Source organism: Podarcis gaigeae (assembly GCF_964106915.1).
Source record: "Podarcis gaigeae genome assembly, chromosome: 8".
In the NCBI taxonomy this organism is placed as follows: Eukaryota; Metazoa; Chordata; class Lepidosauria; order Squamata; family Lacertidae; genus Podarcis; species Podarcis gaigeae.
Genome location: NC_139684.1, coordinates 43254444 through 43276952, shown reverse-complemented (window position 1 = coordinate 43276952; position 22509 = coordinate 43254444). Strand labels below are relative to the sequence as shown.

The window sequence follows — 22509 nt, the reverse complement described above, 5'->3', positions numbered from 1 at the left end:
GATCTGTGCCATGTGACCCATGTGACAACAAAGGTCTTAAGGTGCTCTAATATTGAAACCACAGAATCATATAATTGTAGTGCTGGAAGGTACACCAAGGGTCATCTAGTCCAACCCATGGGATGCAGGAATCCTGCCCAAAACAGTCCCAGGATGGGGTCAAACCACCACAAATGGTAAGTTGGCATCTCCTGACTTCAGTCTGGTTTTCTTTGTTAAGGCTCTATGGGGCTGCAGGGCAGCAAGTTAAAACAAACAAAATGGAGGAAGGGCAAGTGCAGCTTTGCTGAAGGAGTAAACAATGATTCTGAACACCGTGGAAGAGCAGGCACATTCCTTCCCTTCTGAGGTAGAGCTGCTTCTGCTTGAGATGCCTAACCCAGGCAGCATCAGTCAAGTATTTTGGTCTCCTTAAAGCTGCTTCTTTCCCCCACTTGTGTTAATACAGACATTAAGTCTAATAGTATCTACTTAGCATAAACAAGAAGATAAAAATGATTTCTGTGATTGAAATGTTTGTTATTTAGCATTAGGCGTCTTCATACTCTCGTATGTTTTGCATTTTAATCCACTCTATGCTTGGTTTTGGGATTGATAGATTAGTTTTAATCCCCTGTCTAATAGTGGAGGGCTGGTGAGATTTATTAAACAGGCAGGGCTTGGCTCCTGGATTTAAGAGGGCTCCTCATTATGCATCTACTTCGCTCATGCATATTGCATTGGGGGATCCACCCGTGTCTCTCCTTGTCCTCGGAAGCACTTTGGAGAGGCCCATTAGCCGTGAGGGCCTTCACTTAGTCGGGCCTCCAAGGGTAGGAGGCATCTCATTTATAAATGAGGGAAATCCGAATTGCACCTGAGTGATACAAATATCTGAAGGAAGGGTTCTCATTGTTAATGCATCCTATTAAACATCTCTTAAAACCATTGTGGACATTTTACAGTTGGACTCTTTCTATTTGGGTGGAAGCATTGGGTCACAAAATGAATGTGACACACACAAATAATTGATGCAGAAAGAGTAGAGGGCAGGGAGAGAGATCACATTATCTTGTAAAAGAGGAGAATCTGATTAGAAAACACATATAAAGTAGGCTTTTAATTTTTCTTCTTTCCAAAGCCTTAATGTATCATTGGCTCTGATGACTGGCTATAATTTAGTGCATTCCGAGAATGTTTCCCTTAGAACAGGGACTGCACATGTTGGCAGCTGTTTCCATTTAGGAATTTCTCTATCTACTAGACAGCCAATACAGGAAGTGGGACAGGAAGTGACTTAAAGAAGTGGTGCCTCCTAGTGGTGGATGGCACCAACATCAGTGTACAAGCTACGCTTGCCACACCACTAGAGCTTTTGGATGTTGGGGTGGAGGGAAGCTGCTTGAGGATATTTTACACTTCCAGAACCTCTGTCTGCAAGCATCCCTCAGTGTTTGGCTGAAGGGTAGGGATCCTGTGTTCTTAACATTCTTTTCTACTTTGCAGGGAGGACTCCCAGCTTTAAATATATGTAATATAAACAAAAACTATATATAGTGATAGTTATATTAAAATTAGGCAGTGAAGCCCCCATTCCCTGCTAATTTAACCAGTCAGTGGTTCTTCCGTCAGAACTTGGCAAAAAGACAAAGAAATGGGACAAGCGCTATTTAGAGTAATTAAAAGCAAAAAGGCAACCAAGAATAAAACCCCCTGAGAGAAGGTCTTTCTCTTTAATGCTTTGTAGTGCTGAAAATAGCTCAGTTTCTTCAACTTTCTTTCATGACAGATCCTAAAGCATTTCTAAGTGTACCTAATTCTAAGTTGCACCATTCTAAATACATACACCAGCCTTTTTCAACCTGGTGCCCTCCAGATGGTTTGCACTATGATTCCCAGGCAGAGCTGATGGGAGCGATAGTCCAAAGCACCCTGAAGGCTGGATTCAGTTGTAAGCTATCTCTATTATTGAATAATTTCATTTACAAATTAGCTTCACTGGAGAAGAGGGAGATAAGTGTGAACACCCCCCTGCCCGAGAGGATGGGATAATTCAGTTCAGGATTTTGGGGGAGTGAAATTTACAAAGATATGAAACCTGGTCAGTTGATCATAATTCAGCACCTCTCCACTTAGACATAATAAAAATAAACCTCACTATGAATCTATGAGTCATCTGGGAAGGGGTTCAAGGCTGTGCTAAGACCACCTGAGCACATAAACACAAAGATCCCATTAATATTGAACTCTACGACTAACGTTACACTTGATTTCTGTTGTTTATTTAATTCCATTTATGAATCACTTCCTGTAAAACATCTCAAAGTGATTTAATAAAAAAAATCGCACACACACAAATATGCATATGTTTAAATTGTTGATGTTTCTGTATTATATATAATTTCATATATAATGTGTTATATAATTATTATGTATTATATAACTTCCTATATAAAAACAATTTCAAATCCCGGAGAAACTGGGGAGGAATTAAAAATTATACAGCAGAAACAGGAAGTAATAGCAGTGTGTCGGGGTGTGGGTGTGTGCTGTTTGCTTCTAGAGAGTGGCTGAGAAGGTTTTCTGATCCAAATGGAGCTTCCAAATTTGACTTTCAAAGCTCTTACTGATGTGTTTGTATTATAAAACTGGGTTTTTAAATCTGTATATCACCCCAGCTGGGGGGCTGGGGGAGCCGGGTTTTATTGCCCCAAGTGAAGTTTCCAGAGGGGTGCCGTTGAAACTCCCAGCCTCTGTGTGCATTTGACCCAGGTGAAATAAAGCCTACTTTCGCCCCTGTTATACAAATAGGAAGGAAGGAAGTAGTTACTTGCCTCTTCTGTCAGTCAGGTCAGGGAGAACATGCTTCCAAACGGGGACGGTACATATGAACATGGGGGGACGCGGGTGGCGCTGTGGGTAAAAGCCTCAGCGCCTAGGGCTTGCCGATCGAAAGGTCGGCGGTTCGAATCCCCGCGGCGGGGTGCGCTCCCGTTGCTCGGTCCCAGCGCCTGCCAACCTAGCAGTTTGAAAGCATCCTCGGGTGCAAGTAGATAAATAGGGACCGCTTTCTAGCGGGAAGGTAAACGGCGTTTCCGTGTGCGGCTCTGGCTCGCCAGAGCAGCGATGTCACGCTGGCCATGTGACCCGGAAGTGTCTTCGGACAGCGCTGGCCCCTGGCCTCTTGAGTGAGATGGGCGCACAACCCCAGAGTCTGGCAAGACTGGCCCGTACGGGCAGGGGTACCTTTACCTTTACCTTTTACATATGAACATATGCTTAACTTTCTGAAAACTATAGATGTTGGGAAATTCCATCAGAAACAGGAGCTGAGCTGAAATTCACGTTTGTCAGAAACCAAGAACAGAAATCGCGCAAGGGAATGCAAGCAGCATAATTCCTTTATTTAGTCTCCAAACGCTATGTAAATAATTAAGTTATTTTCTGCATTGTTTTTGATGCTTCCCTTCCATTGAAATGCACTGAAATTGATTATAGTACATAATTAAGTATGTTTATTTCAGCCAGAGTGGATAGTGAGACGAATGATGCAGGTTTCAGCAGAAGCCACACTGGAGTGGAACAGGAACAGCGTCTGATAAAAGCAGGACAAGACAGAAATCACGGCCTCCTTACATCCCTACTGAAAGCGCAGCATCCAACTCCTGGACTTTCATCATGGACTTTCCTACACAGGAATGCAAAACATGATTCTCTGGAGCAGAAACACAGGTCGGATGCCAGATTTGGAGAGGCAACAGCACAGTGCTTGCCTCCTTGCTGCTTCTGTTTGAGTTCACCATGCCACAAAGCTAAACCAGAAGTTGTGGGACCTTTATTTGTAATGGTACGTGTTATTTTTAAACAGGTTGAGGGCTTATTTCTCTACCACGGGCAACCAGGAATTGTGACATGCCCACTCTGAAAACAGCTGGTTTTCAGAACTCTCTGCCTTGCAGGATTTCTTGGGTGTTCACTATCTCATTCTCATATTCAGGGCTGGCAAAATGACCTACAGTGTGTTTGTGCTGCTCTTAATGGGAGCTAGAGATGCTTCACATCTGGAATGTTCCTGGTCCGTTTGTAGCAAAATGGGATAGTTGTTCCATTAAAAAAAACAAACCACTTCCCAGGATCTGCTTTGTGCCTCTCATTCATCACCCCAGGTGTAGCAAAATGATGTACGGTGCATCTTGGCGGCCTCCGGTGATGTATGACTTCTTCACAAGCCTTTGGACCGGCAGCGGATGCAGTTTCCACCCAGAGCAGTGTGGTGGCAGCATTTCCACAGAGACCTGTGAAAAAATGCTCCCTAATGTTTCTCACACTGAGGCTTTCGTCTTGAAAATTAAATGATCAATTACAAAAAGAAAAGAAAAGAATTGGGTTTTTGGTGTGTGTGTGTGTGTGTGTGTGTGTGTGTGTGTGTGTGTACCTCTTATGTAAACTATTTTGAGCAAGTTCTGGACCTTTATTAGTTATTTTGGGTGTCTTCTCCCTCTCCCAGAACTGGGCAATGGGCATTTTGGAAATGAAATTTCATCAGTGAATAAGATTAAATATTGCAACCGCAGCCTGTCCAGGCCCAGGATAGCTAAGCAGAAGCAGGTGGTGGTGGAGGAACTGGCCCAGGAAGGCAGCTGTGCCTGATGATTGAGGAAAGGTTTGTCTCATTAGCTCTCATGTTCAAAATCCTCCTGGTGAGAAGTTGGCCAAAGTGGCCCACTTTCACGTTTCCCCATCAGATCGATGATTGGAATTAGCAACAAATCCAAGTGACTCGGTTGTGATTATTGGCAAACGTAACACACATTCTCATACAATGTCAGAGAAACTGGCCAGAAATGGGAGATGGGAATTGGACAGGTCAGAATGATCTTGCTCAGCAGCTTAAAAATCATGAAGCAAAACTGGGGTGGGATGTGGGGAGAAACCATGAAAGTGAAAATCTACTCTTGGGTTCGACAGACAAATGCGCTCCCCAGCCAGATTGTCACCAGGTTAAGGTCAATAGAGGTCTGAAGTGGAAGCTTTGATGTGCTTGCTGTGAAGAATGACAGCGTGTTGGTCTGGGGCAGGTCTTGCCTAGCGTATTTCCCAGGCTGAGGCTCTAGCCAAGGCCAGGGCTTCCACTCAAGTCTCCTGCAGAGCTGAAATATTCTACGGCATCCCTGCTCATCACCAAAGGCTCCATACTGCTAGAGCTGCCTTTCTTTCCCTCCTTTGATTATTTCCCAAAGAGCAGTCTTCCTCTGCCAGGTTGGGCTTCTTCCCTGCTTTCCTAACCTAATTCTGGAATCAGGTCCAGCTCCCCACTGGTGACTCCTTGCTCTGCTCATCAGCTGAGATTAGGCACTATTTCAGATTTGCTGCAGCACTGGCAATATACTCCAAATTGCAGATCCATAGCTGCCTCTGCCTCTTTTTCTTCTCTTTAAGAGGAAGGCAATCATCGTTAGGGCTTGACTCCTAGAAATAAAATCAAAGTGCTGATAATACTTTTGAACTGACATTTTCAATGGGTGTTGATAATGAAAACCTTTCAGCACCAAGAGGTATCATAATTGATGGCCTGTAATTAACATTTGAAAGGCACGATGGGTGATAGGCAGGTGTGTGCATATACAAAAAACCTGCATAATTGGGATGTTGTTTCCGTGGTATGCAAATATTATGCATGTTGTTTGGGTTGGGGGGGTGTTGTGTGTGTGGCAGGGGGATTTCTCTTTAGTCTGTAAACATGCAATGTGAAAGGAAAAGACATGTGACCATGAGGGGAAAACCCCGGCAGGTACTGAGATCCCCCCCCCTCTCCACGGAGGTGCCTTCCTTGCTTTCACTTTCTTTTCAGATCACCATGTTGGTACAAAATGAGCCAGGAGAGGCAAGAATTCTAATGAGGTTTTAAAAGAAACCAAACTGTCCCCTTTTTATCGCTTCTTATTTGCAGAGGCACAGAGTCAGGCCTGGGGAATCCTTTAAGATGTATTTATAATCATAAAAAGGGACGTATTTGGACTTTTAACGGAAAAAGGGAAAGAAGGGAAATTATACAAAGGGCAAAGCAGAGTGCTGTCTCTGAAGGGCAGTTATTGCTTGCCCTTGCGCGGAGAAAAAGGCTCCCTCAATGGGATTACGTCCCCTCTCATAACCTATCAGTCGTCTGATCAGAAATTCATAATACAGGCCATCTATTTCTCAGCCCAGCGAGGGCTGCATGATTGAATTTAAATAGGCAAATGCCAGACTTGGGCTCTGACATTCTCCTTGCCTCTCTCAATCTTTCTTTTTTCGCCTGCCCTCCCAATCATCATGTCCTCTTTCTCTCCCCCCCTCCATTTCTCTCTCTCTCTCTTTTCTTCCCTTTTCTCTACTTCTCTGTGCACCACCATTTTATATTAGGCATGAACTAGCATGATGAGAAGTTATCAGGAAATGGAGGATAGATGGGGGGAGAGGCAGGCAGGCAGGCAGGCAAGAAGGGAGGGAGGGAGGGAGGGGGCCAGGCACACACACACACACACACACACACACACACACACACACACACACGGAGGGAGGCTGAGAGAATTGGATGGCAGAAAATTGTAAATTGTTGCTGTCATGCTCTCCCTGGGACAGTAAAATCTGTTTTTAAAGGCCCTCTTCTTCCTCCACCACCTCCCCCCTCGATTATTTTTTTCCACTATCACCCCCCCCCACCAAAGAGGAAATATTTCAAGATAAATTATCCAGGTGGTTGCCTTACTAAATCAGCAGAATGGCCACGAGAAAGAGCCGCTCTGTGTTCGCTTTTGCTTTACATCTCAGAGAAGGGGAAGCCAAAAGCACCTGAGGCATTTAATTTGCCAGGAAAACTTTCCTGAGAGAGGCTACAAAGGAGGAGGCATCTTGTCCTGCAGCCTCTAGTGGGATGGTGATGCCCACATTAGTGCTTCGGTGGTGATTGGAGCGATTGGAGCGGGAAGGAAGATTCAGTGCAGACAGAGACCCTCCTCTATGCCAGCCACAAGCACATGAGTTGGCCTGCAGTGGATAGTTGGAAAACCCAGAGATGCCAGTTGGGGCAAAAGAATGGAAAGTCCCTTTTGCTCGTCTGCAGTGCGTACGGTCCCCACCCCCACCCCCATTTTTAAGAAATGGAAACAAGGAACAATATGCTTGACCAGGTTAGTTGTGTGGGAATATATGCAGGGCAGTGGGAACCGCAGTCCAAAGTAGTTTAATGGGGTGTTGATGGAGTCGTTGGATGAAGAAAGGTTCCCCAGGAGATCCCCTACCATGAAGGGGAGATGCAGCAACATACAACATACAGCTAAGGAGGCCTCGTTGTGCCCTGCCTCCTCTTTGTCCATTCAAGAAGGACCCAACTGAGGTCCTGCAGTGGAGCAGGGAGCCATCATCTTAGCAGATTTCACTGCAGGTGCTGGCCTGCAGTGTGCTTCCCACAATGTGCCTCCCCCATCCCTGAGCTCAGTTGGCAGGAAAGACCTTCCTGAAGCCCCTGGGGTACTGCTTGGATTGAGGTGGGGGCATTGTGGAGCTCCCTGCAAAAAAACAGTAATTCCCGTTGAAATAGGGAAAGTTGACTCCATTAGGAAGAGCCTTCTGTTTTCCCACAGTTGCCATGGACTTCAGTCTCATGAAATAAAAAGAAGGGAGGCCAACCCATGTTTCTCTGTGCTAAGAAGACACCTAGGTAGATATTATTACTGCTAGCCGAGGGCGTGTGATGAAGAAGCCTTTCCTTTTCCTCGCTGCCACAGTAGGGGGAAAACAAAGGCTGAGCGGAAAACAACTCAGAAATGAGTTTTGTGTGTGACATGCGGAGAACAGCTTAATAACCTCACCTTTTGATCATCACTAATTTCCACTCTCCGGGCTAAAGAGATCAGGCTGTTCTGCATTAATAAAGAGGTGACCTGTTGGATGCTGGCGCATGTCTGACAGGGTTTGCGCGTCCTCATAATCAAACCACCCAAGGAGAGAGCGAAAGAGAAAGAGAGAGTTTGAAGGGAGGGACTCCGTGGGTTGCTCACACATTTCCCACTATAGCAGAGGTTGGATTTCAGCCCCCCACCGGCTGTTGTTAAGTGTCCGTTTGGGGGATGGTGGTTATGGGGGTTTGATTTTCAAGGAGGCTCTTTGCAAAGTCTGTTCATCCTGGGATGCCAGAGAGGCGAGATTAGATCCTGGAACAAAGGACTGATTCCATCTCTTTGACATCTCTCTGTCTTCAACGGCAGTCACCATCACATTGTCCCCCGCGGGACAACTGGGACCTTGACGTGAAGGCTCTGGACATAGCCCAGGCACTGTCCTTCCTGTGTCACCCACCACCAGGCTACCTGTAGGCCATGGGAAGCTCTAGTTTGACCTCTAATGCTCTCTGGCACCGGAAGGCTGCAGTGCAGAGACTTCAGTGTCGAATCCCAGCAAGATCAGTGACCTTGGGAGCCAATAGGATCCCATATTGCCTTTTATACCTGCTGCCTCTAGTCTCTGCTCTATGCAGACTGGGCTACTTTAGCCTGCCTTGAGACATTGCCTGAACCGGCCTCCCTCCCACGGTCATCACCCCAACTTAGCACTTCTAGGGGCTTTGAAATGCATGCATGCATTGGCCATGTGTCAAGCTGGGAGGCAAAGGGCCAACACAGAGCATTGGATTGCAGACTGTCAGTGTCCTGCTCTATCAACATGTGGCAACAGCAGCCTGGTCTGCTTGGGAGTCTGACTTAAGAAATGCCACAGATGTTTTGCGGGACCAGTTAAAAACATATACATGGGATGCAGCCCAGAACCAAATGGAAATGAAACCCATCACCACAACAACCCAGAACATCCTGTAGATGGCAGAAATCCAACATATGTTGTAGCAGGACGTGTTTGAGAAACCCACCACTCCTCACTTCAAAGCAGGAGTTCAGACCCTTATGAAAGCCGCGTCAAACCAGAATCTGATAGCAGCGGAGGGCTGGGTTTTTATTATTAAGTTCACAATGGAAGTTTGGTGCCAAGCATTTTATTGGATAAAATTGACGGTTGGTCTTAAAACATCTACCCTCTGTGTTCTGTTTTAGTCAAATTGACTTTCCTAAAAAAATTATACATCAGTGAAATCAGAGTTGGACATGGCTGTCCAGATGTGGCTTTCAAACTGAATTCTCAGCACAATATTGCAGGCTGCCTGATGAGCCAAATTAGCTACAGCCACCACTCTCATGGCATGGTGTGGCTCATGCATTTGGGCCTTGGTTCTCTCTTTCGCTCTGCCCTGAGACAGATTTCTCACTTTAGCAGCAAAGGATGGGGAAGTTTTGAAATGCTACTTTTGCCATTGATGGCAATGTGTAAGTAAAATATTCCACTCTCAGCTCGTTTAAAACCCTGACCCTCATTTTCACATACTTTCTGAAATGCTTTGTAAGTAGATTGACAGGACACCAGAAACTGAACTGGGTTAGTGTGATGTGTGCTCTCAAATGAAGCCCCTCCCATTATGAGACAAAAGGCCCTAGGTTCAGCGGGCTGTAAGTTCATTAAAGAAATTGAATTATACAACAAAGCTGGCTGGGTAAAATGTATTATTTCCTGTTTCTGGTTTCTCCCCCACTTTGCCTTATTTTGTTAGGTTTTTTTCCCCCTTTGTTTGCAAGAGGTATTTTGAATGAAAACACATGCTTTATTTTACAGAAAACAAATCTGCGGACAGCCATTTTCTTTTTTCTAATATTTTATTAGTTGAATATAGGAACAACATATAATCAAATAAACAAGGTACTGAACTGAGACCCTCACAGGCCAGGAAAAGAATGTGGAGGTGTCACACAGATGCTACACTCAGGCCTAGCCTGAAAAACCCGCTAGTGCTTCCTACAAGATTGGCTCATTCCTCTGTAGCAAGGAGAACTCACATGCTATTAAGATGTCTGTTTGCTGCCTTAAAAGCTTTGTGTTCTGGTCTCTAAGTCTCAACTGCTATGCATCCTAGGGTGGAGACAAACACCTCAGAAGAGCCAAAGGCACATCTAGCCGAACACTCAGTTTTCAGTGGCCGACCATTTGCCGCAATGGGAAGCCCCCAAGCAGATCAGCAAATGGCAGTCCATGGGCCAAATCTGGCCCACCAGGAGCATTGTCTAGTCGCCAGCTGGGAGGCAAGAGGTACATCCTGAGAGAGCAATAGATCATATTTGTTGCACTGACATTTAGGTGTGCAACCTGCCGACTGTTACGTGGAGGTTAGCAAGTTCTAGTTTTCATTCATGTCCCCCATGCCTCACCTGCCAAGGAACTCTGGGCCCAGACCCTTCAATGAGATGGATGGGTGAGCCACTGGAGGCAGGATTGTAGTACCCTTGAAGGAGCAGCATTATTTTCATGTCTAAGTTATGACGCCTTATTAGAGCAAGGAGATTTCATTAGCGTGACCATAATTGTGTCTCCAGAGGGCCTCTTTAAACATTGCTTTCCGTGGCTTGTAAATGGACATTAAACATTCACTTTGGCATGCCCAGGTTGCAGCGAGAAGGCAGGAGGGGGCCGTGTGTTTTCCTCTGGGATATGCAGGTCCTCTGCCCTGTCTTGAGAGGTGCCTCCTGCTGCCACAATCCCTTGCAAGGTGATGCTGGGCATGAAGCTGCAGGGTGTTGCTTCAGGGCACCAAAGAGCCCTGCACTCCCAAGTGACTGCTCAGATGTCTGGAAGATGCCAGCATTTGGTACAGGAGACTTTAGACCAGCCGCCCCCAACAAGGTGCCCTCCAGATCTTTTGGACTACAACTAACATCAGCCCCAGCCAGCAGGGTCATATGGTGCTCCAACCTGATGGGAGTTGCAGTCCAACACAGCTGGAGGGCACCAGGATGGGGAAGGCTGCCTTAGTGAAAGAGCACCCAATGGAACAGGACCATCACACCCCAGATTCCCTGGGATATTTCTGGCATGGAAGTGAGAGACCTTTGATTTCTATTTCATGCTGTTTGGGCTCTAGAGGCATTCTGGGTTTCCCTGATACGTTGTGCTCACAGAGGTGCTGGCTCTTTGCAAGACAAGGTTTCCCACTGATGGTGCAACCACCAGCCTTGCTGTCCCAGAAAGTGTCGGATGAAATTTTTATTACAACATTATGAGGCATTTTCTCTTTGCATATTTAAGCTGCTATATCGTTTTCCATGCACTGGGTCCAAAGAGCTGTGGGTTGTGTGAGGACATTTTGGCTTCCCCTTCCCACCCGCTGTCGCCACTTGAAATGCATTCTGAGGCTCAAGGGGCCTTCTGGAATGATGTGAGGGTGGGTGAAAGTAAACATCAAACAAACAAACAAACAACCCATCATGCCCATGGCCCAGCATATGCCAGCCACTATTTTAAAACCACTATTGCTATTATGACTTTTCTTGCCCCAGTCGAAGCGCACAGGAGCCCTTTCCTACTAGAGGCAACCAGCATCTGGGTGGGCATCATGGACCCAAGATGTCCCCTGTGGGGGCAGGGAAGGTGACAACATGCCCTCCCTGTGAAATCATGAATATGAGTCTCACCTTCTACCTGCCCACCTATTATTATTATTATTATTATTCCCCGCCCATCCAGCTGGGTTTCCCCAGCTACTCTGGGCAGCTTACAGCACATTAAAAATTGTAAAATATCAGACATAAACAAATTTCCTGATACAGGGATGCCTTCAGATGTCTTCTAAAAGTCAGGTAGTTGTTTATTTCCTTGACATCTGGTGGCATTCCACAAGGCAGGCGCCACTACTGAGAAGGCCCTCTGCCTGGTTCCCTGTAACCTCACTTCTCACAGTGAGAGAACCGCCAGAAGGCCCTCGGCGCTGGACCTCAGTGTCCAGGCTGAAGGGTGGGGTTGGAGATGCTTCTTCAGGTATACTGGACTGAGGCCGTTTAGGGCTTTAAAGGTCAACACCAACACTTTGAATTGTGCTTGGAAACGCACTGGGAGCCTCTTAAGCCAGGCAGGCAAGGCCTCTGCCTCCTGAAAGCCACTTTATTAGAGGAGGGAACAAAACCCCAGAATCCTTTTGTGAGATTTCACTCTGAGCAGTGGTTTAATCAGGTGTACATCACCAAGGATTATTTTATACTCATCTTGTTTTTGCTTTGGAGGGACCAAATATCTTCCCTGCCATCGTGGTTGGTTGTTTTTTTTATGTTTTCCCCTCATTTTTATGTTTGTAATGGGAGAGTGTTATTTTTCTAAACTAAATTTTTATTTCTGAAAACAGCTCCAATGGTAAACATCCTATTAACCCAGCATGTTTTAATGTGTGGCATCTTAAAAGAAGGACGGCAGAGAGAGAACAAATCTAACATATTTTTTTAAGCAAGCAAACAAACACACCCTGCCCAGTTATTTATCATCACCAAATCTTTCCCCACGTCGGGAAGGCAAAGCTGTCTCTTTAATAATGCAAAGGGATAGTAAATTTCAAGCTGAGGATGGGCTGTAGGAAGGAGCCCCTTTTCCGCCTGCCCCTAATGTCAGTGGAGTGGCTGAGGAACACACCTGATTAGTTCTAACAGGCTGCTTAGCATTGGGTCACCTCTGTGGCTCCATCTCTCCCCAGCAGGGTCACTCGTCTCCAGGCTATATTTGGGGAGGGGGAGGCAGGGGGCGGGCAGTGTGTTCCAAGCGCCTCTCGTCTCTCCGCTTTCTCTGGTGCTTCCAGAGCAGTTTATTTTTATTTGCGATGCGCTCCCTCCCTCCCTCCGGATCCTGCTCTCCACTCTGCATAAATCGCTGGGAAGGGAGCACCCCCTCCGCCCAGGCAAGAGTGAATTAAAGCAGGAACTGTGTGTTGTGTCACCGGGGCCTTTTGATCCGGATTTCTTTTCGGCACAGAAAGCGTTTAAATTAATTTCCTGCCCCTGTGTGTGCGTGTTCTGCACCATTCTGCTGAATTGCCAAGGCCAGTTTGTGCTACCAGGATGCCCAGGCTGGGTTGCAGGCAGGGTGGTGGCGGGCTGTGTTTATGCACACAACGCCCAAACCACGAGCCCAGCCAGCCTCGTGCGGCCGCCCCACACAAGTGGATCAAATCCGGTAGCTCCCACCTGCCTGTTCCTCCAAACGGGAAGCCTCTGGTGGCAAGGCTGCTGCGCCCTGCCTCGCCTTTACGGTGTTTTGCCTGGCTCGCTGCCTGGATGCTGTATGTTACAGGGGGACCCTTCCCAGTGGGAAGGGTCGCGTCAGCCAAAGCAAAAAGTCAAGGCCCGGCTCCTCTTGGGCTCTTCTTGCACTCCAGGGCTCCGGGTCTGGTCCCTGATGTGGGAACCCCAGTAGCTGGTGGAGCGCTTTCCCCCTCTGGGCTGGGAGAGCCGTAACTGCTGCTGTGGGCCTGGGCAGGAGAGCCCTTTGTTTCCCCTAGCTTAACCCTTTGCGAGCCACCCACATTGCCGCCTCCTCCTCCTCGCATTTAACTCTATCTCTGCCAGCCCATCGTGGGCGGAAAAGCTTCCCGGTAGAGCTCTGGGTGCACTCGCATGTCCCACAAGGTGTGGTGGGGGGAGACGCGCCATTTGGTCTGCCCCAGAAAACAGAGGGTGGCCTGACCCTCTGCCCACTCCCATTGGTGTTGGGGGAGAGTCCTGCTTTGAAAAATCCCCTCACCCCCCCCCCGCCACGGGACTCTCCAAGCAACTTCGAGGACGCTTGCTTAGGTTGCTGCGCGCAGCAGCTCTACAAACGCGTGCCAGGCCGAGAGCGGCTGCTACGGATGGCAGGGCTGGGAGCTGTGCTGCCAGCCAGCCAATGCCCGTCCCTCCCAAGCCGGCAGCAGCAATCAGTGGCCTGCCTTTCTCCCTACCATAAGCCAGGCAGCCCAGAGCTCTTCCTTCCCACTTCCGAGGATGTGTTTTGTGACTGCGGAAGCTGACATATGAGCGGGACATTTGCCCTTCGTCAAACACCCTTGGCTGGCAGAGAAACTGGCCAGACGGCAGCCAGGAGTGTCTCAAGCACCAGCCCCGGGAAGCCTGGAGCGCACGCACACTGGTGTGCGGTGTGTGTGTTGCATGATGCACAATGAGCATCTTCCCACTGTGGGGCCGACACTTGGGAGGGGGGGGGGAGGCGGAATCGAGGCTTTGGGTTCTTTTCTTCTTGCCAAGCCTGAAGCTGCGTGACCCTCCCCGCCTTCTCTCACCCCCCTCACCCTCCCGCCGTAGACTTGGTGGCGATGAAGCAGCCGAGGCTGCTGCTGCGGCTGTTGCCTGGCCATGGAGAGGGGTCCCTTGCGCGTGGGTCTGTTTATTTGTTTGTCCTCCTCCCCATGCCCCCCAGCCCCGCTCCCCCCTCCCCGCCGCCACCGAGCTGGAGGGGGAGGAGGAGGAGGAGGGGAGCCCACGCCAGCCCCGCAGGACGACAGCTCTCCCACTTGCTCCACGATCGACCACCGACCTCTCTTAAGAGGAGCCGCAGCCGCAGCAGCAGCGTGACCGGCCGGCCGAGGTAAGGCAGCGGCGGCGGCAGCAGCCGCGAGAGGGGGCGCCTCCGCCTCCTTCGCTCATCGGCTGGGCCTGATGTGAATATGCAAATAGGCGGCCTGCCCGACACGTGTCTGCCCGCCCCTCCCTCTCCCGCCCCCCCCGCAGGGTCCTCGGCTCAGCCGTGCTCGGCTCAGGGCGCTCCTGCCTTGCAAAGCCAGAGCGGCAAGCGGGTGTTTGTTTGTTTATTCGCTCATTTGCATGTTGGAGTGCGGGGAGGCGGAGGTGTGAGGGCCCGTGAGATGACAGGAGAATCATGCGACAAATTAAATGTGATGGTGGTGGTGATCCCTCCTGGGTGAGGATCTGATGCAGAGGAGGCGGCTCCCCCCTCTTTTTAATACCCCCCCCCTTCGCTGTTGATTGAGGTGGGGGTGGTTTGGCATCTTTTTTATGGTGATGATGACGATGATTTCAGCCCTCCTCGGGAGCGTGGAGGGAAAGGTGGTCACTTTAAAATGCCAGGTGGGGAGAAAGTTGAGGCACTTGGCACCCCGAGAATTACATTGCCACCTCCCCCACCCTCTTGATTGCCCTGCATTGCTTGCTCATGAATTAGGGGTGCTTGGATTCTCCAAGAAATAAAACTAAGCCTGTTCCATTTTTTAGAGGAGGAGACAGCTTTTATTTCGCAGAGTGCCTGTTTTTTGCTCATTGATATCCCCTGAAATTCTGTTTTGTTCCTTTTGCTACTTTCTTCAGCTACGTTTTAAGAAAAGGCCGTTCGCAAAGCAGATCCTGGAGCAGCCGTGGGGATCGGGCGCTTCTCAGTGGCTGGGTCTGAATTCTGGTTTGAGCGAGAGCAGGCTCTGAGCCTCTTCTTCTGAGCCTCCAGGCCGTTTTACTTGCAAAAGGGGGAACAAGGCAAGGAAGCAGCGATTATGAGCAGAATTAAATAGGAGGAAATGGGAGGAATGCAGCTGGAAGAGTAAATATTTTTTTCTCTGTAGCAGATTTCGGAGCTTCTAACAGAATCCCGATTCTTCCTCCCTTTTCCTGCCTGTCTTCCTGATGAAACTTCCTTGCCTGGTGTGCCCCCCCCTTAATCTATTTTAAAGCCACGCAAGAGACCCAGAGAACCCTTTTCACTGCTGTCTCCTTTGGAGGATTCAACCCCCCCCACACACACACTTTGAAAAAGGAAAATACCAGTCCCAACTGAACTCCTGGTTCTAGGATAAATTAAAAGCAAGAATGGCTGACTAACCATCAATGAAGGGAACAGAAATGAAAAGAAAATACCACCTTTTGTGGAAGTAAAAGAGGGACCAGTGCACATGGTGAAATCCCCTCACCAGCCTAATTTTTCTGACCCTAAAACTAGTAATTGCTACTTCTCTGCCTGCACGACCACTCCATGTTCTCCCCTGTGCCTTCTTGACACAACCACCTATTTCTTGTGTTCCTGATCTGTCTTGCCTTGCCTCCCGTGCTCAAGGTCTGGGTGGCGGGTGATGCATTCCCCCTCAGGTGGCTTCTATCTCGTGTGCCGCCATGGCTTAAGCGTGGTACTTGAAGGGCCTGTCAGGGCAGGCAAAGAGCAGGCAAGCGGAGCATTGAGCCAGCTTGGCTGTTGCAGGAGTTGCCTCTGGTGCTAAGGGCTCTCCCTTCGGTGCACCTGGAGGGTGCTGTGCACGGACCGCATCCTGCTTTCCCCAGGTCTGGCTCTTGTGTGCCAAAAAAGAAGAAAGGCAGGGATAAGGTCTGTTGTTATTGATCAGCCCAAGGGGATCATTAGGCCTCAGTTACCATCTACAAATCAGGAGCCTGGTGTCTCCTGCCTGGGCACTCATTGCCAATTTGTTCCTATTAGATGGCCGAGCCCCGAGGTGTCTGATGATGAGCAGATTGGGTCTTTATCTCGGCAGCGGCAAGGCTGGAGAGGAGGCCAGCGAACATCGAGGCAGCGCAGCCCTTGCAGATTTGGGGTCTGTGATTTGTTGGACTTGCTGAGGATGGCAGCTTCTTTGCCTATATTGGGAAGGGAATTTCTGGGCCAAATCTAGTTCCATCCATGTCTCCCCAATAAATATGATGGGAATTAAAGAGAAATCATTAACGAAGCCACTGTGTGTTAATAATATGTGGTTTATTTCCCAGTGAAATAAAAGATATTTTATGATACAAAGATATTCTTGTTAGGGCCCTTTGTCAGCATTTTCAGACACCATGACTTGGAAGCCATTTGGCCCCCAGACTTTGCAAGCTGTTTAAATCCACTGGAGGACAGTCCCAACTGCTCCTGGACATGAATGATGCAAAGGAAATTATTTTAAATAATCTATTTTTTAAAAAACAGTAACACGGATTTTTATATATAAACATATATAGTCCTAGAATTCTCACTTTGTTTTGTACAGTATTAATGAGTAGGAGTTTTGTCCAGTATTAATGAGTCCAGGCTCAATTTGCATTTCATCCTCAGTCTGTGATTTTTTTCTGTATTGTGCAAAGATGCTAAGGGGAAAGCGAAGTTCTCTAGGATGTCATTTTTGGGGACTTTGAACAGGGAGGAAAGGAACAGCAGCCCCTTGTAGCAGTATTTTTTGGTGGTGGGTGATTTCTGTGATCAGCCATGTCTCCCTTGCAAGGTGGTTCTTCAGCGCAGTTCCGGTGCATGTTCTACACTTCTGTCTGTCGCAGCTGCCTTTTTGGGTTTTACTGAGCTTTTCATTCGAAAGAGTTTGTTAAGGGCTTTAACCGACTCGGCCAGGATTTGAGTCTCAGAAGAATTTGCATGCCTACACCTTGAATCTCTTACCTGAGCTCCCCAAAGAGACATTTCTACCTTTGATTGGCACATTACCTCATCTGCCCCAAAGCAGATGGGATTTTCAGGCTTGTGAAAGGTGTATTCACCCAAAGACTTGAATTGTAGAGAAAATTATAATTTTATCCGTTGGTTAGAAAGCACACTAATATAATCTCTGACTCCATTTTGGTTGTAAGCCAAATTTGGAGTATGAAGAAGAACATTCTAAGTGCTTATGTGTTTTTGCCTTGTCTTTTAGGAGCGCACATTCTCCCCCATTTAATTTCTAGAGAGAAATTATCCTCCTCATTTAATAACCTCATAATTGTATCTTTTGCTCAGTGATCAAGTACATCTCTTTGGTGCCTGTGACTTATAGTAGAAAAATAGGTTTAATTTATCATAGGCTAACATAACATCCAGCTTGCTTTGATCTGTATGTTGCATGGATCAGAATCAATTGGCATGTACTCGGAGGGTTTTTCTCTCTCTTAAGATTGCATTAATTTATATGTACATATTTATATACTCTTCTCATTCTAGAGTGTATATTTCAGTTGTTATCATTTTTTATTAGCATAATATTTCATTTAAAGAAAACATTGTTAAAAACTACAGTTCATTTAACTGTGACTAAAGTTCCTTAAATGCAATTCATAAAGATCCATCGCTGTTGATGCGTAATCTAGGATTTGTCTGAGAGTTCCTATCAAAACCTTTGCAGATTAAATATAAACAAACAAACAACCAACCAACCAAACAAACAAAGAAACGCATAAAGTATGAAGACAAGGCTTAGCCAGGGCATTTACATGCCACAGATTTAGTATTTCAGGTTCATGTCAGCTTTCTGTTTTAACAGAGAGACTGTTGCATTGTTTTTTTCTGCTGCTGTTTTAAATATGACAAATCATCCTCCCTGTTTATATATCTCTCTGTCTATCGTTTGGGTTTAGGGTGAATTTCACATGTGAAATTTCTCCATGTAACATCTGATATGTTCTCAGCATGCTGGGGAAGGGTGGGGGGGATCCTTTTTAGATTAATGGTCAGTGTCTCATACACACAAATTTGTGTTAGGATGCTACAGAGAAGGTGCGAATTACTGACAAGATCTGGAATAATTCCTAATGCTGTAGAAGGGTTCATTTTCTCCTCCACATGATGGATGAGGCATAAGAAGTGCTTTTCTGAGATCATTAATGCGCATCATTCTCTTAAGTGTTATTAAAGTCCGTCTGTCTGAAGCTGCAGGAACAATATCTTTCCCCTCATTTCGCCTGCTGCTTTTTTTTTTTAAAAAAAAGAATAAATCACCCTCTACCTATAGATGCAGCCTTTTTGTAAATTCATTGTCAAAGGGTTATTTATTTCATAACGGTGCACACTTTCCAGAGCTACATTTCCCCTACCTTCTTTTTAAAATATTTGATTGCTGCTTGTGAGTCCACATGTAATTTCAAGAGTACATGATTCCTAACCTTTACAATTGCAACACCAGCCCCTGAAAAGCAAGCTTGTTAGGCTCTTTCCTTGAAGGTATTGTTCTAAGGGAGCATCTCATTCTGCACTATATCTGGGCAAAGCAGCCCTCCTCTTAATTTTGGTTTGAATGTGGCAGGCTGTGGTGTGCGAGGCAAAGAATAAGGAAACGGCAACCCACTGGCAGGGACAGTTGTGCTGATAGTAACCCCACCACACTTTAAACATGTTTGCTGCCCCTCCAGAGAAAGTATTGGCATGTTTCTGAGCTGTGGTCCAGCTGGGGGCAAGGCAAGGAGGTCACAGACAGGTAGAGGCCAGGTGCCACCATCCAGTCTCGTATTTGGAAACAGAAATCATTATTCTTTTTGAAATATCTTCTTTCAGCCATTTTATTTCCACATATTTAAAAAACTTTGGCCCTTTACTTGGGGGGGGGGCCTGGAAATGCAAACTGAGCCATGGTGTAAGTGGGGGCAGGGTGGTGGTGGTGGTATCAGTAAGGCCAGCAGGGAAGAGGAGGGGTGTATGCCAGGTACTGATTGCAGATGGATCATATTAAATCAAAAGCAATTTTAGCCAAACAGGAGAATTCACTTTAAAGCTTTTTTAACCTTCCTTAAGAGCCAATTTTCCCCCCTCAAAGCCCTGAGATAATAAAATACAATATAATTTATGGAGCGCTTTCCGTGGGTCTACATTCCTAACTCTCTCCCTCTTTTTCTTTTACTGTAAGATAAAACATACCCAACCACTGGGATGGCAATCAAGACAAAACAAAATGCAGCTGATCATAAAGTCGTTTCAAAATGCCACACTCCTTTTGAAAGAGGCTTACCTGGAAAGGGTCCCCAATACACTTTTAATAGAATTTTAAAAAGTTCGAAACACAGCTGGGCAAAAGCCACAGCTGGGCTCTTGAACATTTAATTTGAGATTTGAATAATTCTCCAGATTGAGCTAGAATCATGAACGCCATATAAAAAGACCACTCCCCACCCCCATTCCTAAATTACATTATTCCACAGATGTGCAAATACTTCAGAGGGAAAAATTACATTGATCAGATTTTAATACCCCCCATGTCACCCTTCAGTCAAAGGAGGGAAAAGCTCCCCCCAGCCCTTTTCGTCTTCAGAAAGGTGCTAGATTATAAACATCTGAAGGAAATGAAAGGGGGGGTGGCCAGTCCGCCCCCAAATTCTTTCCAGATTTTCATTCCTTTCGCCAGAAGCCTTCTGTTCTCAGAGATGAGGGAGGGTTGGGGGGGATGAGACTGTTTCTTATTTAAGACTGAAAATCAAATACATTGATTATAGAGGTTACTAATTTTGATTTGGCTAATTTTGAGGGCCTTGGACCTGTACCCACAAGGGCCAGGGGGGCTTTCTGGGAATAGGAGCGACCCCCTTTCTTTGGGTCTGTATTTTCCTGAGAGTGGGAGCCCTGGCAGGCACAACCAGAGCCATGAGTTCAGAGCAAACACGTGTCTTCAAACTGCTTGGCAAAAAAGAAGGTTTGGCGGCCAATTTTTAATTCTTTGCAGGAGACAATGAGGAGCAGATAAGCCATGTGTATCAAAGCAGAAGCTTTGCCTCAGTTTTCATTTGTGAACGTGCAGCCACAAGCTGCAGCCTGCATGTGGATGTGAGAGGAGAAGTGGCGTTAAAGCGCCTTATCTTGGCTTGAGTGAAAGCGCCTCGTAGGCCCAGGCTGCTCACAAAGCCTCCATAAGTCAAGGAGGGAATGGCCAGTCCAGGTTACGGCAAGAAGTTGTTCTAATTGATTGATTGATTGATTGATTGATTGGTTAATATACCTCCCTATACCTGGAGGTATCATGGCGGTTCACAGAATGAAATCAAAATATAAAACCACAATATATATAATCAAAATAAAAACAACAACAATGCCCCCCCCCCAAAAAAAGTGTTCTGCTGTGATCATGGAATGATGTTTGCTTTGAGCTAAACAACAGGTGCTTTTGTATAATAACAGAGTAGTTTTGAATGAGATTTTTGCAGTGGCGTTGCTTGGTCCATATGGCTGGTGGTGCATCCTTGAACTGAGGAATTATCCCATACATTTTAACACTGTTGTACATTGCCTCAAGACTTGACGTAGGAAGATAAACAATCAGTAAGATTGGTCACCCACTTGAGTTGCATCAGTTTTGCAAAGATGGCCTCTCCTGCTGAACTGAAGTGTGGCCCCAAGGCCTCTCCCACCCAGCTCCATTCGCTGGTTGCCCAAGTTGTTGTTGTTTAAAAAAGAAGGCAAATTCAAGCCTGGCACCGTGGTTCCTTGCCTTTTGCTGTTCTGAAAAACTGAAAAGCCCCAGTAAAGAGGCGAAAGCAAAAGAATGCAGAGCCGATCACAGCGCTATGGAAACTGCTCCACAAAAATGTGGAACGAAAGCTTCACCGGAGTGTGGTTCATGTATTGTAACAGCTGTGACAGCCTGGTACCGTTTAACACTTGTTCAATTATAAGAAGGAGGGGGAAATTCAAAAGGAAACTTGATTTATAGAAGGCACATAATAATCTTTCAAATGTATAATGTAACTGTCCCTCCTGCAAAAAAAAAAAAAAAGGAAAAGGAAAAAAGAGAACCCACCCCCTCTCTTCCACAGTCTTGCCCCCCAACAGTGCATGGTCTGTTTGACAGTCTGGGGAAATTCCTCTCCCATCCAGCTCCCCCGCCTTCTGGCTTGAAATAATGTTTCCTAGGGCTTGTGCTAATAGTTATTTGCAAAAGTATTTTGGGCCTAGCCAGGATTCTTGCAGAAACACATTGCTGTTTATGTTTTTGAGCACACTATTATTATTATTTTTACTTTCTCTATAAATTATTATATTGCTATTGCATTAATGTGATTATTTTAAAAAGTGAGCGTGGCATGAAGTCACCAGCTCTGGCCTTTTCTGCTGAGGTGTGTTGGATCCTTTGTGTGGTGGTCAGCTAACAATTTGCAGAGATGTACCACAGCAGCATTTGCTGCAGGAAAAAGAGTCACTGAGTGAACACAGTAAATATATCATTTTGTTCCAGTGATAATTCTTCTCCTGTTTAAGTTTATTGCATCAGCTGTGTCAGAATATTTAGGGTTAAGATTCCCCTAAGACTTGTACTTAAATATTTACTATTGTTTGCTACTATATTTGTGGTATAAAAACTGTGAAAATATGTATCATATCCTTTGATTCAGGCGAACTGTTTAGTCTAGAGATAAGGCCAGCCCTGTGCTTTTCTTGTGGCTGTGTGTTTGCCTTTCTTTCTTTCTTTCTTTCTTTCTTTCTTTCTTTCTTTCTTTCTTTCTCTCTCTCTCTCTCTCTCTCTCTCTCTCTCTCTCAAAAATTGGGACTCCATTATGCTTGCCCTCTTTCATATCCCATCTTTCTCTTTGATCTTCAGCAAAAATAGTCATATAGTAAATGTTTGCATAAGGAGGCACACTTTGTGAGCAAAGGTCACTGGCTGCCGTTGACGAGAGTTGTGGGATAGGCAAGCAGGCAGTATTTCACACCCCCCCCCTTTAATATTATCAGACCTGCATAGCATAAAAATCACTGTGTGGCTGAATGAACAGAAACTTTCTGACTGCACTCCATGCAAATTAGACATGAAAATAAATAAATGGCTGTAGGGGAAGTCAAATCAATTTATCTCATGCCGATGGACTTCTGATACTAGGAATCCCCTTAGCCCCTCGCATGCTGGGGCAGTGCCCAGATGCCTGTAGGTGCTCTGCATTTACCCCCCTCCTCCCCAGGACCATCTTATCT

At 46.4% G+C, this 22509-nt stretch overlaps 1 protein-coding gene across 1 annotated transcript in view; it reads right to left on the bottom strand.

Moving 5' to 3' along the window:
• The window catches only part of NQO1 (NAD(P)H quinone dehydrogenase 1), a 178533-nt gene extending 159349 nt beyond the window's left edge, over nt 1-19184 (bottom strand). The window contains exon 1 of the mRNA XM_083752103.1: nt 19181-19184. The gene's annotated coding sequence lies outside the window, so the exon portion shown is untranslated. The remainder of the gene's footprint in view (nt 1-19180) is intronic.
• Between the last annotated feature and the right edge of the window lie 3325 nt (nt 19185-22509).